Raw genomic sequence first — 9,695 nt, forward strand, 5'->3', positions numbered from 1 at the left:
GGTAGTTTTTCAGGTCCGTTGGGTCGGCCGATGGTTTCTTGAGGAGAGGTTTTACCTCTGCCCGTTTCCAGTCGTCTGGGCAGATGCCTGAACTGAGGAAGGCATTGATGATGTGTCCTAGTTCAGGTGCGATGACGGTGGCGGCTCTGTGGAAGATGTGCGGAGGGCAAGGGCCGGTTGGGGCTCCTGAGTGGGTTTCCTTCATGGTCGTTGTGATGATTTCAACGGTAGTGGGATCCCAGGCTGTGATGGCCGGCTTATTGTCGGTGGTGGGTAAGGGGGTGGTACTTGTCGTAGGTTCACTGAAGTTATGTTATGTTATGCACTTTTGTATTGCGCACAGCTGCCCCAGCTAAGGGGCGTCCTGGCGCATGGCAGGCAATGTGCAACAGATAGCAGAAACACAACACAGATAAAAGATCTATTTAAAAAAGAAACGTTTTCAGAGCTTTGCGAAAGGCCAAGAGGTCAGTCAGTAGCCGCAAGTCCACTGGGAGGGAATTCCAGAGTTCAGCCGCCCTCACACGAAAAGAGCGACCACCAGCCCGACACAACCTGTATCGGGGGACCACCGCGAGCGCTTGGCTACCCGATCTCAAAGCGCGGGAAGGAACATACCACGACAGGAGGTCAGCAAGAATTGGCGGACCTACTCCCCTCAAGATCTTAAACGCCAAGCACAACACCTTGAACTGGATGCGTGATTTAATGGGAAGCCAATGCAAGGATCTCGAGACACCTGAGACAGAGCTCCTTCGGGGTAAGCCTACAATGGCTCTAGCCGCGGCATTCTGCACTCGTTGAAGGCGGGTAGTCTCCGCCACGTTGGTCCCTACCAAAAGCGAGCTGGCATAGTCCAGGCGAGATAATACCGTGGCCTGGACTATCAGCTGCCTGGTACCACGGTCAAAGAACTTAAGAATGGGCCTCAGCGACCGCAAGATGCCAAAACAGCCGGCCGCGATTTTCTTCGAGTGGCCCTCGTAACTGAGAGCGGGATCCATCCACACTCCCAGATTCCTAAGTTCAGTGACCGGGAGAGGGACCGGCCCCAGTTCAATGGGCCACCACTTGTCCCCCCACAGTTCCGCCTTCCTGCCAACGATCATGATCTCGGTTTTCTTCGCGTTGAGCTGGAGACAGTTGTTCTTCATCCAGCTTGCCACCGCCCTAAGTCCACTCTGAAACCTGGGGGCATCCCGATCCGCATCCCCGCTGATAGTCACCGCTAGCTGAGTATCGTCAGCATACGAGACCATAGTCATGTCCCATTGCTTGACGATCTCAGCCAGCGGTCTCACATACAGATTGAAAAGCGTGGGACTCAGCGAGGAGCCTTGCGGGACCCCCTGTCTCAGAGGAAGGAATTGGGACTGGTACGGTGGCAGCGCAACGCTAAAGAAACGATCGTTCAGGAAAGAGCGAAACCACTGGAGGGCAGAGCCACCCAGCCCGACCTCCTCCAGGCGATGCAACAGGATAGGATGGGACACGGTGTCGAACGCGGCGCTCAGATCTAATAAAACGAGCGCCGCTGTCTGCCCCGCATCCATCACTGTGCGTAGGTGTTCAGCCATGGAGAGAAGGGCAGACTCCGTGCTGTGACCAGCACGGAAGCCATTTTGGGTGGGATCCAAGATGTTAAACTGGATGAGGTGGGCCGAGAGAACTTTGTTGACATGGGCCTCCATTACTTTGGTAGGCCAGGGAAGCAAAGAGATAGGCCGATAGTTTTCAGGCTTGTCTGGGTCCAGTGAGGGCTTCTTTAGGATGGGGGAAACCATCGCCCGCTTCCAGCTACGGGGGACCGTGCCCGACTCCAACGAGATGTTGATCAGGGAGTGTACCACGGTCCGACCCACGAACGACTCATCTCTAAAGAGAGCCGAACTGAGAGGGTCGGCGGGGGACCCAGATTTCACCTGCTTTGCCAAGATGTGAAACCCTTCCAATGTCAACAGGGGAAGCGAGTGCAGGGCTGTGTCTCCACAGATGGAAATCGGAGACTCAACTGGGGGTCCTGTGGATGGAAAGGTCATATAGATGTTTTGGACCTTTTCCTGAAAGAACACCGCAAGAGCCTCACAATGAGCAGTAGAGCCCGTCGTCGGAGCATCGGGGCGCTTAGCTAGAAGATCCTTCATCAATTTGAAGATAGTTTTCGAGGGGTTAGAGCTGTTGCCGACTTCGGCAGTATAATACAATGCCCGAGCACGGCACACAGCCCGATGGTATACTTTGACGGAGGCGAGATAGATAGCTTTTTTCCCCGAATCGTACGCCTTCCGCCAAGCCCTCTCTGCGCACCTGCAACTGCCCTTGAGCGCACGTAGGGCGCCATCGTACCATGGGCTAGATTCTCTGGCACTGGTCTTACAGGCGGTGAGTGGAATGAGCGCATCTAGCGCTTTGGAGATCCACGCGCAGAACCCATCGTAACCTGAATCAACAGTTACAAACGGATCTAATGGCTCTGCAGCGAGGACACGGTGCAGATCTTCCAACCGTAATTTGCCCCAATGCCGCCTTACGATCAGCTTAGCAGGAGGGATGACAGTCCTACCTGATAAAGGGGTACTAATGGCGACCAAAGAGTGATCAGTCCAACCCAGGGGCGAGACGGCAGTGACAGAAGCATCTGTCAAATTAGTGAAGAAGGGATCTAGCGTGTGGCCACCGATGTGGGTGGGCTGCTGAACAAGCTGCAGCAACTGTAAGGCCTCCAAATCCGTGAGAATGCCACTGACCGCAGGTAGGTTGGGTCTATCGAGATGGAGATTAAGGTCCCCCAGAATCGAAAAATTGGAACACCCCACCACCAAGGAGCTGACCACATCCGGGAAAGCGGCGCGAAACGCCGCCTCGCTCCCTGGGGGACGATAGACCACCATCCCCGAGAGTGAAAAGTGAGGAGTAACCAGAATCTTAAACAACGCACTTTCACATCCCGCAATGGTCAGTGCGGTCCAGGAGCAAGTAAGACTAGAACGAATAGCCAGGGCAATTCCCCCTCCCCTAGAAGATCGATTAAGGGTACGGACTGTATAGTCAGGGGGGAATGCCAGATTAATAATGGCTGCGTCCTCGTCTTTCAGCCATGTCTCGGTGATAGCCACGATGTCCGGGCTTTCATCCTGCAACAGGTCAAATACTGCCTGATAATGTGACACCAGAGACCTAGCATTAAAACTAAAAATGCGGAGAACATGCTCCGGGCAGGTATCGCAAACGGCTGCCACCGGACGTGTGGGGGCAATAGAAGTAGCTTGCCCCAAAAACCACTGACAGCCAGCACAATGATAGGGACCGTCCAATGGATGTAGGAGGGGTAAGCTACAGCCAGCAGTCCGGCGTCCCAGGTCACGCAGGGTGTCACAAGAGTATGTCAACATGGCTGGAAATAACCAACCGCACCTCGTACCAGCAGGGCCTGGCCAGAGTCCCGCGCGTCCTTAGCGCGGACGGGCGCAGACGGGCAGGACTCTGGCACGACTCCGGCCAAGCGACGGCGTCCCAGCTGCGCGTTCCCGCTGCGCGGAGAGGACGACTTTAAATAGGCATCCCCTGGACTGAAGCGAGCGTCAGGACGCTCTAAGATGGCGCCCGCAAAAGCGCCAACAGCCCCAATCCAAAATGGCGGCCAAAGTTGAATAGATATGCCCCCTCGGGACCCGGACCCGCCAAAACGGCGGTGCATCAACTCTTTAAATGCAGGTAAGTGGAGACCCTTGCCCCCAGGCCAAGCAGCAAAGCACAAGAAAAATAAACGCTAATAAAAAGCACATTTAGTTAAAATACAGCGCTGAGGAGCGACGCGCTAAAAAGCTAGGCCAGAAGTAACAGCAGAGCCTGACCGCCGTCAGACCCCACGAGTCCGCCTTAAATAGGCGTCCCCTGGACTGAAGCGAGCGTCAGGACGCTCTAAGATGGCGCCCGCAAAAGCGCCAACAGCCCCAATCCAAAATGGCGGCCAAAGTTGAATAGATATGCCCCCTCGGGACCCGGACCCGCCAAAACGGCGGTGCATCAACTCTTTAAATGCAGGTAAGTGGAGACCCTTGCCCCCAGGCCAAGCAGCAAAGCACAAGAAAAATAAACGCTAATAAAAAGCACATTTAGTTAAAATACAGCGCTGAGGAGCGACGCGCTAAAAAGCTAGGCCAGAAGTAACAGCAGAGCCTGACCCTTTTGTCGTAGAGAGCCTTGATCTTGAGATGGAAGTAGGAGCTGAGTCTGTTGCTGAGTTCCTGGGAAGGCGTGACCTCCGTGGCTTCGCAGGTGGGTTTTGCGAACTGCTGTATGACGTTAAACAATTCCTTGGTGTTGGTCTCGTTGGTCTGGCTTTTGTCTCTTATGAAGGTCCGTTTAGTGTCTCTTATGCGCTGGTGATATTCCTTTAGGGCGTTCTTGTGGTCGTTCCGTGCTTCCATGGTTTTCAGGTTTCGACAGGTTTTTTCTAGGCCTCAGGTTACAGAGCCTGTGCTTAACCCTCTTGTAGCTTGGCACAAAAGTAGTCAGCTTTAACTTAGAGGCATAGTGTAAAGTATTTATGCAGCACACAAACAGTAATAAAGTTAAAACACAACACAGCAAAAATCCCTTTCTAATATTGGAACATAGAGTGAATTTAATAAATAAAAAACTACCAGAACAACAAAAATCCAATTAGTAGAACCTGAGATATGCAATTCAACGGTTTTGAGTAGATATAGCGTCTAAAAACACAAAGCGCCACTGGTGGTCATCTCGTCATGCTAGGCTGGGAGAAGTCACAAGTTCAGACTGACCGCAATGGAGCATAGGTCGGATTCATGGACCAGGTTAGTCTCACTGTAAAAATGACCCTCTCAAAGTCTGGTGCAAAGAGCTCCATTCAGGATAGGTGAGACCGCGATAAGCAGGTAAAGCATCGAGGATGGGTATTGCTGTACTACGAACGGCAGGCCAGGCGACGCGGGTTGTTGTTGCTGTTGCTAGATCTTCGGGGTGACTATCAATGTGGACTGACGTTGCTGTAGACCAAAGCGCATATCTCACATTACGGGCTGTTGTTGGCGGTGACTGCAGAGTGAAGTGTCGAGTTCGGTAGAAGTTTGTATTGGCAGTCATCCGGAGCAGCAGAGTCTCGGTGCAAACGAGACCTTTGCAGTTACAAAAAGCCCCAAGTTAAGGATTTCACCTCTATTTTCAGAAGGAGCTCAATTGATGTCAGCCAGGGGTACAAGATGTAAGGAGGCACCTCTTGGGGATCAGAACTCACTCCAACAGAGGTCAGCATGGCTCAGGCAAGCCCAGTTGCAGATACAGGCTGGTCCAGTACAGTGGGTCAGCTACACAGTTGCGGGGAGGCCTCTGTACCTTGTTGTGGCCCTGTATCTCAGAGAGGAGGTCAGTCAACTCAATCAGTCAATTAATCAGGGATTTATAGAGTGCACTACTCACCCATAATGATCTCAAGGAGCTATGGGGCGGTTTGGGCAGCTCCGAGGACATGCGAGAGCAAGGTCTTGGAGTTTTTTCAGAAAGCTTGCAGTGTAGGGTTTCGTCTGATGGTGAGGGACAGTTCATTCCAGGTCTTGGCTGTGATGTAGGAGAAGGATCTGCTTCCCGTTCTGGCTCTGTGGATGCGGGGGATTTGGCAAGGGCTAGGTCAGTGGAGAAGAGGTATCTCTTGGGAAGGTGGAAGGAGATTATTTAGTTGAGTTATTGGGTTGCTGAGTTGTGGAGGGCTTTGTAGGCGTGTGTGAGCAGCTTGAAGGTAACTCTATTTTCGACACGGAGCCAGTGGAGGTCAGGGAGGTGATGGGTGATGTGGTAGTGTCGTGGTAAGCTGAGGATGAGTCTGACTGCAGCATTCTGGACAGTCTGGAGTTCGCAAACTGGCACTTGAAGTCACTCATGTTAGCCTGGGATGAAGGGAGAAAGTGCAATGTTCCTTCCCAGAGAGCAAGCAGTCCTAAAGCAGTAGGGCAATCATCTTGTAGCAGTAGGGCGGTCCTCTGATTGCAGTGCAGACCTTCTTTTACAATGTTTACAGGTCCAGGAATGTTCTGAAGAGTGGTTCTAAGGGTCTATTATTTATACTTGTTGCTAGCCATTGAAGTGGAGGGGTGCCCTATACTATCCTCACATCTAGTTCTGGAAAGTTCTTCCCTTCCCCTACCAAGGCTCCAAGAAGTCTGGGGTGACAAAAGGCTGGTACCAGAATTGTGTGTGCTGGAGGCAAGCCCTTTCAAGTGCATGTGGGGCAGGGAACATCATGGCAGGATTGCCCATCTTGACCACATCAAGTTCCCTATTGTCTCACTGTCTGGGCTGAATACACAAATCACAACAGAGGGGCCATTTGCAGTCATGTGACCCAGGATACTGACAGAGGCTCATATGATTAGGAAAAGAAACTGCCAACTTTCTTAAAAGTATCATTTTTCAGATTTGACCATTAAAGATGTTAAATGACTATTAATGTGAGTGTAAACATGACATCCCTTACTGTTTGTAATCAAAAGTTAGCATTTAAATGCAATTAGGCAACCCAGTGTAAGTCTATGGGAGAGGTAGGCCTTACAGTAGTGAAAAACGGATGTAGGAGTTTTTTGCTACCAGGACATGTAAAACGTATGCCGACATGACTTAATTTTTAAATACAGGGCACCATGCCCTACGGGGTCTAGGGCTTTCCTAAGGGATAACATATATATTAAAAAAAGGTTTAGGCCTGTGAAAGATTTTTTTTGCCTGCTCAAAATAGCAGCTTAACCTGCTGTACAGGCTGTAATGGCAGTCCTGAGACCTGCTTTGAAGTGCTACTTCAGTGTGTGGCATAATGAGTACTGCAGGCCCACTAGTAACACTTGGGGGCCGATTTCGGTCGGAATGGCTCTAACCGACGGTCGGAGCCCTTCCCACTGATTCGGATCATGTCGGCCGGATTCCTTTCCGACCGAGCCATTCCGATGGGCTCGGTCGGAAAGGAATCCGACACAGATTTCCAGATTGCAGACGAGAGCCTGTCCGCCGTCTGGAAATCTCCCAGTACTCCCCCGGCCGCCTCTTTGCGACCGAGGGAGTACAATGGCAGTTTTTCTCTGACTTTTCGTGTCGCTTTTTCCGGCATGAAAAGGCAGTCGGAAACTAGGTGGGAGGCTGCCATATGGCAGTCGGAAACTGTCTTTGGGGGCCACCAGTAGGGCCCCCATGGGTGCAAGGCTGCCGTAGGGGGCCCCTCTGTGGATCCCTGCACCCGGTGGCAGGCACCTTGGTGTGCCACCCACAGGGTGCAGGGATGAACTGCACCCCTGCTTTCAACGATGCAGGCATGCATTCCGCTCGGAATCCGTGCCTGCATTGTCTTGTATACGAGTGCGACCGAACCCTGTTCGGTCGCATCGTACTAGCAGGGCCATAACTGACGACAGCAGGTTGGTCGGTTACGGCTCCTGACCGATGTCGGGCGGACCTGAGTCCGTCCGACATCGGAATCGGCCCCTCTATGTACTGGCTCTGGGTACATGTAGTACTTTAAACTAGAGACTTATAGGTAAATAATCTGTGGCATTCAAGTGTGGGCAAATGTTACCATGTTTTAGGGAGAAAGCGCGAGCACTTTAGCTCTGGTAAGCAGGTGCAAAGTGCACAGAGGCTTAAATACAAATTCAGAAAAACAGGAGGGGTTTTGGGGGTGACCCTGCCCTTCAGGGCCTGGTCCAACAGTGCTGGTTATTGTCATTTTATTAGTGTTTGTTGTGAGTTAAGCGTTAGTTACGAAATATTACTATCATTGAGTATGACATCACATCAGCAGTGCACTCACATTCTTGTATCAGTGACTGGAGAGGTTCATAACAGTTCAACACAAAACAGGAAAAGCGGTCCATGGCAGCGTCAGGCGCATAGAGATCAGGTTACAGGTGGCAGCCAAAATGGGACTACAGAAAGGGATCATAAAGAAGTACTGACGTGAGCAGTAGTTATGCAACTTTATAGGATACTTAGCCTGCTACCCCAAGGGCTCATTATATCCCTTTTGGAAGGTACCCTTCTTTGGCAAGATAACCGACAGTGCTGTTTGACACCAGCTTCCCATAAACAAGGAAATTGCGCCCAGGTCATGAGACAAGACCACTTTACAGGACAATAGGTATTCAGGGCTTTATTGAGACCTCGGGGGATGGCAAACGTGACGGATATCTCGTCGGCCGTATTACGATCGCCATAGGATATAAGGGTGATGGATGTGATGCATTATTCCCCCTCAGCAAGATCTGAATTAGGACCTTCGCTTTTTGGGCAAACGAAGCAGTGGTCAGTCGTCAGTCAAGTACTCCTCGAGCCATCGGCTGTCATGACATCATGGGCCAATCCCTTCTGCTGGGGAGATTGGTGAGGGGTATGCGGGATGCTGATGCTCGGTGTGGCAGAGTGAAGGAGTGGAATGTAGAATGGTCAATGCTGAGAGACATGGATGTGGAATGTTTACACTGATGGAGGACATCCTACGACTGTCATTGCCCCCCTCCACCGGACAGTTAGATGATGGATTGGATGCAGCACTGACGGTCTCCCACTGTACCTTCTAAACTCAAATATAAAAGAGAAAATCTTGTTATTCCTTGTATCATGCGGCATGTGATATGTTGAATGTATAAAACTAATACAAATATCTATTTTTTTTACAGTACATGGAATGAAGGTTTTACTGAAGTGTGGATGGCTGAATGTAATACGTTTTTAAAAAAACTAAGGGGCATATTATCAAGCACAGCGTTAAAATTATCGCCGCTTTAGCAGCATAAAACTGCCACTACAGCAGTGATAATGGGCTTGATATGCCGCAGAGAATTCCAAGAGAAGCCCATGTTGACTCCAGAACATGGGCTTCTATGGGAATTCTCTGCGGCATATTATCAAGCCCATTATCACCGCTTTAGCGCATGGTTTCTGCCGCTAAAGCGGCGATAATTTTAACGCTGTTTCTTGATAACATGCCCCTAAGGACCTTATTTATGAGGCCTTGCATCAGTTTTGTGCTGCCGTTGCGTCACTTTTTGTGACGCAACGGTGGCTTAAAAAATGTCCCCTGTTGCGTCCTATTTACAAAGCGACACATCTAAGCAGACGCGTCACTTTGCAAACCCCTGCGCTACATTATACCTGCGTCAGGTATAATGTATGCAAGGGGGCGTTCCCACGCAGGTAAGCCTCGTCGAAGTGACGCAGTGAAATCTATGAGATTTCATTGCGTCACTTCTAGGACGCCATTGTGTCAATATCTTACGCCTGCCTCACATTAGGCGTAAGACTGACGCAGGCCCTTTCACATGGGGCTTGCCCCATGTGAAAGGACACATTGCTGGGGTTGCGTCACTTTTGTGACACACTCCAGCAATGTGTCATTTTTGTGCCTACAGATACGTCAGAAATACTGACGTATCTGTAACTCCTTGCGACATGATGCGTCATACTGTAAATATGAGGCATTCAGCATGTCACAAGGAGGGTGCAATGGAAAGTAACGCATTTCTGCTTTCACGCAGTGATGCATCACTTTTCATAAATGTGGCCCTAATAGTAAAGTGATCAACCACTGTTCTCCTTTAAAGATTGTTGAAAAATGAACTATTGATGGACAGAATGCAGAACAATGTCATACATTCACCCCAGTACAGAGATCTGTGCCTAAATCCATCGTTCTT

The sequence above is a fragment of the Triturus cristatus genome, chromosome 7, assembly GCF_964204655.1.
Source record: "Triturus cristatus chromosome 7, aTriCri1.1, whole genome shotgun sequence".
In the NCBI taxonomy this organism is placed as follows: domain Eukaryota; kingdom Metazoa; phylum Chordata; class Amphibia; order Caudata; family Salamandridae; genus Triturus; species Triturus cristatus.